The sequence below is a fragment of the Ursus maritimus genome, unplaced genomic scaffold (genome assembly GCF_017311325.1).
Source record: "Ursus maritimus isolate PB19 unplaced genomic scaffold, ASM1731132v1 scaffold_12, whole genome shotgun sequence".
NCBI lineage: Eukaryota > Metazoa > Chordata > Mammalia > Carnivora > Ursidae > Ursus > Ursus maritimus.
The window spans coordinates 26,318,441-26,324,006 of NW_024423564.1; the positions used below are offsets into that span (position 1 = coordinate 26,318,441).

Below are 5,566 nucleotides of genomic sequence, written 5' to 3' on the forward strand. Positions count from 1 at the left end.
CTCTGGGATCGAGCCCCACATCAGGCTCCTCCGCTAGGAGCCTGCTTCTTCCTCTCCCACTCCCCCTGCTTGTGTTCCCTCTCTCGCTGGCTGTCTCTCTCTGTCAAATAAATAAATAAAATCTTGAAAGAAAGAAAGAAAGAAAGAAAGAAAGAAAGAAAGAAAGAAAGAAAGAAAGAAAGAAAAACTACCACAGCCACCCCAACCTCAGCAGCCACCACCCTGGCCAGTCAGCAGCCATCACATTGAGGCAAGACCCTCCACCAGCAAAAAGATTACAGCTCGCTGGTAGCTCAGATGACTGGTTGGCATTTTTTAGCAATAAAGTATTTTTTAATTAAGGTATGTACAGTCTTTTTGTAGACATAATGGTATTGCATACTTAATAGACTGCAGTATAGTGTAAACATAACTTTTATATGCATTGGGAAAGCAAAACATTCATTTGCTTGCTATACTGTGGTATTTGCTTTATTGTGGTAGGTTCAGAACCAAACCAGCAGGATCTTCAAGAAATATCTGTACAAGGATACTATCTCTGTACTATCTGTAACTTATCTCTGTGCTATCTTTGTAATTTATCTTTGTATTATCTTTGAAACATCTGTAAATCTAAATTGCTTCCCCCAAAAAAGTTTAGAAAAATGTTAGGATAAATTGCATTCAGTGATGCAATTAAAATTATGTGTGTGTGTGTTGGGGCGCCTGGGTGGCTCAGTCGTTAAGCATCTGCCTTCAGCTCAAGGCGTGATCCCGGCACTGTGGGATCGAGCCCCGCATCAGGCTCCTCCGCTGGAAGCCTGCTTCTTCCTCTCCCACTCCCCCTGCTTGTGTTCCCTCTCTCGCTGGCTGTCCCTCTCTGTCAAATAAATAAATAAAATCTTAAAAAAAAAATTATGTGTGTGTAATCAGGAGCTCTATTGTTGCATCCAGAGATCAAGAAAGAAACTAGCATAAATAAATAAATCCTAAAAAAAATTAAAGAATTATAGACCATTATACTTTTATCTTGAAATACCCGCCAAGAACATCTCGACCCTACCAACAAAGCCTGGACACATACCTTGCGCATCATGTAGCCTAGAACTCATTATTTTGTCATTAGTTTGCTTTTCGTATCTCTAAAAGAACCTCAGGAGATCATCTAGTCCCAGGCCGGGGAACCGTTTCATTCCCATCCGGGCCCATAGACCCATAAAAAACATTAGCATCAGTACAAAGCAATTTAATGCCATTTCAGTTGTTAGGTGTCTTTTGTTTTGTTTTTTTTTTTCAGATACAGAAATGTGTAACATTATATTTATGTGACTTTCAAATTAAGAAGAGCTTACATAAAATTGTTCCATATATGTGGGGGGAAAAACACAAAAAACTCGTACCCACATTAGGAACTGTTTAAGGAATGAGAAGGAACGGAGAGGAAAAGGATGATGAGGAGGAGCTGCCTGATATCCCCAGGGGCGCTGACTTCATGGCCAAACCTGTCATGGCGTCCTACAGCGCGAGGCTGGATGAGGTGTTTATGGGAAGCAGCCCTGCATGAGAAGCACCTGAGAGTAACTGTAGTCAGTCTCCTAGCAGAGGATGAGTGTCAAAGTTTGGGATCTAGATTTTGTTGTTAGGTCCGAGTGGTGAAAAAGGAAAAACTGAATAACACCTAGAGCTTCCATTTACAGTGGCATATCCCATTCTGTTCCCATATTAGCCCTGTGAGGGAGGTGTTACTAGCCTCCGTTTGTAACCACGGAAACTGAAGTAAGGGACAGTAAGGAACTTGCCCCAGGTCTCACAGCTGGCGACTGGGGAAGCCAGAACTGGGACCTAGGTTTATAGGACTTCAGAGTTTTTAGCCACCACACAAGATGAATCAAATCTGAGCAGACACAGGAACCACGAAGAAAAAGAAAAGATAGGGAGGAATGATGTGAGAAAGTTTAACATTTGCCTCAAGTAACTGAGATTCACTTTTAATGGTTGCTGGTGTTGGTTTCCAGGTTTCCAGATCCAACATTAGAGCAAACAAGGAAATAGCAGTGGAGAAAGAGACATACATGTGTCCTCTCTCTCTCTCTCTCTTTCTCACACACACACACACACACACACACACACACACACAGAAATATTAGACTCATGGAGGAAATGAAATTGGAGCCACTGCGTGTAACCATTCACAGCTATGTCTCTTCTGGACTCTTCCAGGGCCAGTCTTCCGTCTGGGTCTGTCCTGTGCAGGCCTGCAGCTCAACAGAGTCAAGGCTGGCGGGCTAGTGATTGGGAGCCCTTTCACCATGATGCGGTGGTGTCTGGAAATGGTCTGCTGCTCTCACACCTGCCTGCTAGTGATCCCAAGATACATTCCGATACATTCACCTCCCTGAGAGGTCTTTCCAGATTCTCCCAACTAGGTAGGGCCCTGGTGTGTGCTTGGATATTGCCACAGAGTTCTCCATGGCACATTTCATTGTCTTATTAATTAATGAACCACTTGAATGGTTCTGACTTCTGTCTTCCTCACTTCTACCCAAGCTCCATAAAGACAAGGATTTTTTTTTCCTTTTTTTTAAACACCATATCTCTGGTTTTCAAGACGATACTCCACCCAAAATAATGCTGAATATTTATGGATTGACAGTGTGCTGTATGAGCACTGGGCTGCTTCCCGTCTATCTAATTCTGCTGGAAGAGGCTTGTCTCCTCGACCTTCTGTGCTGTTACCAAATAGAATTAGTACCCAAGCCTGAAGGCCAGCCTGTTAGCCTCTTAATCACCACCTTACCAACTTTGTACTAAGTCCTTTTTCTGGATCTGGACCCTATGTTCCTCTAAGGATGGGCTATAGCATGTTGGTCAAGACTGTGGTCTCTATAACTGGATACTGATGGTGAAGACAACTCAGCTCAGAAGCTCCTGGTTTGTCATTCTGCCCTTGCTTACCCTGGTATCCAATTCTTTCCTGGCCCCATTTTCACCTGCGAACCATTTTCTTCCAAGGAGCTCCAATTGCCTCATAATGAAAGCACACAGCTATGAGTCACATGGATGTTAAGGGGCCAGAGGACCACACTGTGCTGGATATTGTCCGTGTTAAACAGTAGCAACAGTGTTTTGTGCTAATTATCTCTCTTTCTTCTTTTTAAAAGATCTACAGTTTTATATGAAGAGCACTGGTGGTGGCTAATGTCTTAGGTTTCAGTTGAGACTATGACTGACTTGATAACAAGTCAGTGGGGGAGGCTATACTAGGTGATGGGACTCTGGGTGTGTCGCCTGTTTGGTGGGAAAAGAATTTTTCACCTGGAACAAAAAGAGAATCATAGTGGATGCTGACGGGGAAAAGGAGGAGGGTTGACTGAGGACAGAGCCTTTATTTGCTCTTTCAGATCCGTTCACTATCTTGTCACACTCTGCTCTGTGCCCCCAAGATCCTGACTTTCACCCACAGCATTAACCAGGTTTCCAGCTGGGTTTGGCCCATGTGGGAAGGCCTGGCAGGAGACTGGACAATGAGGGGGCAGAGAAAGACTGCTGGATTGATTCCCTTGATCGCCTCCCTGCCTCTTGGTGCGGTGACCGGCCATGCATTCCTACACCAAAGGCCACAGCTCCCGCTGGCTCTCTCCCCCTACTGCACTCTCACTGGTTCCAGCCATCCCTCGGTCTTCTCGCCCCTTCCAGTGTAGAGACAGTAGGCTTCCTGCTGTCGCTAGCCCTCTGGTATTCCTCCAGCTTCTGTAGTTTCCCTCTATCTTGTCACACCATTGTAAGTAGTAATTTCATTAAACTTTCTTCAATCATCTTTTCCAGGTTCTCTCTCTTTCTGTTCCGCATCTTTCTTACACAGAGACTCAGGTTGATGCAACTTCCACCACCTGGTACTTTGCATGGCAGGCGGGAGGAAAGAAGCATAGCAAGCAAACTGCACTGACTTTTAAAGCCTCCTACTTGCGACAGGCACATGCCATTCCCACTCCTACCCCATTAGTTAAAGCTGTGGTTGACTTCAAGAAGGTGGAGAAGGAGAATTCTACCATATGCTTCGAAGGAGAAAGATTGTCCAACGACACTAACCACCATCACAAACCAATTTTACCACCCCCTTCGGCCCCTACTTCCCTCCAGGAATCTCAACAAAATCACCTATTATAACGAAACATACAGTTCTGTCAAGACAAAAACAAATTACTCTGGGCGCCAAGCTAGGACGAAGGGGAAGGCAGAGAAGGGCTGAAGGCGGCGGGAGCGGCCAGGGACGGGGGAGGGGTTGGACCCAGGGCTGTCCGAGGGTGCCCGCTGAGGACACCGTGCTGTTTCCAGTTACAGCGCAGAGATCACAGCAAACACAGCGGCCTCAGAAGCGCTGTGGCCTCACCCCTCCTATCCAGCTTAGCAGCCCCCAAGGAAACTGACTGCCTACTTACACAGAAGCCAACTGAGACTCTGAAGCCCTTTGGGGTTTTTGAAGAGGAAGAGGAACTGCAGCGCAGGATTTTAATTTGGGGAAAATTAAATAACCTGGTAAAAGAGTGGATCCGAGAAATCAGTGAAAGCAAAAATCCTCCACAATCTGTAATTGAAAATGTTGGAGGAAAAATTTTTCCATTTGGTCGTATAGGGATTAGGGATACATATAAAAGGCTGTTGAAGAGGCATCCAACTGTTTTGATGAGATAGAGATTGATATTTTGTTTGCAAGTTTAGCACTGCAGACTATCCCAGAAGACTTGAATTTTTGAGACGACAGTCTGCTTAAGAATTTAGATATAAGATGCATAAGAAATCTTAAAGGTTGCAAAGTCACAGATGAAGCTTTACATATAGTTGTTTCTCAGAGCTTTCAAACTGGGGGCTAAATGCGGCAACATCTATTCCAATATTCGGTTTCTTCAGAGGTGTTTCCTGAACTATGCTAGTACCAAGAACTCGCCAGCTTTACCCAAATGCAATAGCATCAACTCTTACACATACATTTTCCTTGGTATTTTCTAAATGGTATGTGTTTAGATTATATTAAATTAAAATTGATTGTAGACACTGAAAAAGAGAAATTACTCAATGATTAAATATTATAATAATGATTCCAAAATACACATAGTGGTACGTGTATTTTGGAATTTGTATGTGGTGAGACTCTAGGTGCTTTTTTCCTTCTAATTTTTGACTTTTCTGAGTTGTAAATTTCCTAGAGTGATGAAGTAACATCTTTTACAGTGGAAACCGCCAATAAACTTGATTGTGTAAAGTATATTTATGAGACTTAGTGAAGATGCTTATGACTTTTTAGTAAAAAGATTAACACTTAAAATTGCATCTGTGTTGATACATACATCTGTGGTCAGGGGCAAAAGAAATAAAGTGTAAGACTGGCTGTATTTTGATGAATTTTAAAACTCCACAGCTTTTTAATATTTATTTATTTTTAAGTTTATTTATTTAAGTAATCTCTCCACCCAACACAGGGCTCAAACTCCCAACCCTGAGATCAAGAGTCCCATGCTCCTCCATCTGAGCCAGCCAGGTGCCCTTTTTTTTATTTTAAAATGTAAAATAAGTTGTGGGGAGTAATAAA

The 5,566-nt window shown here is 43.2% G+C and overlaps 1 pseudogene; it reads left to right on the forward strand.

Moving 5' to 3' along the window:
* The first annotated feature begins 1,402 nt into the window (after positions 1-1,402).
* Positions 1,403-5,011, forward strand: LOC121101954 (annotated as a pseudogene).
* The last annotated feature ends 555 nt before the right edge of the window (positions 5,012-5,566 follow it).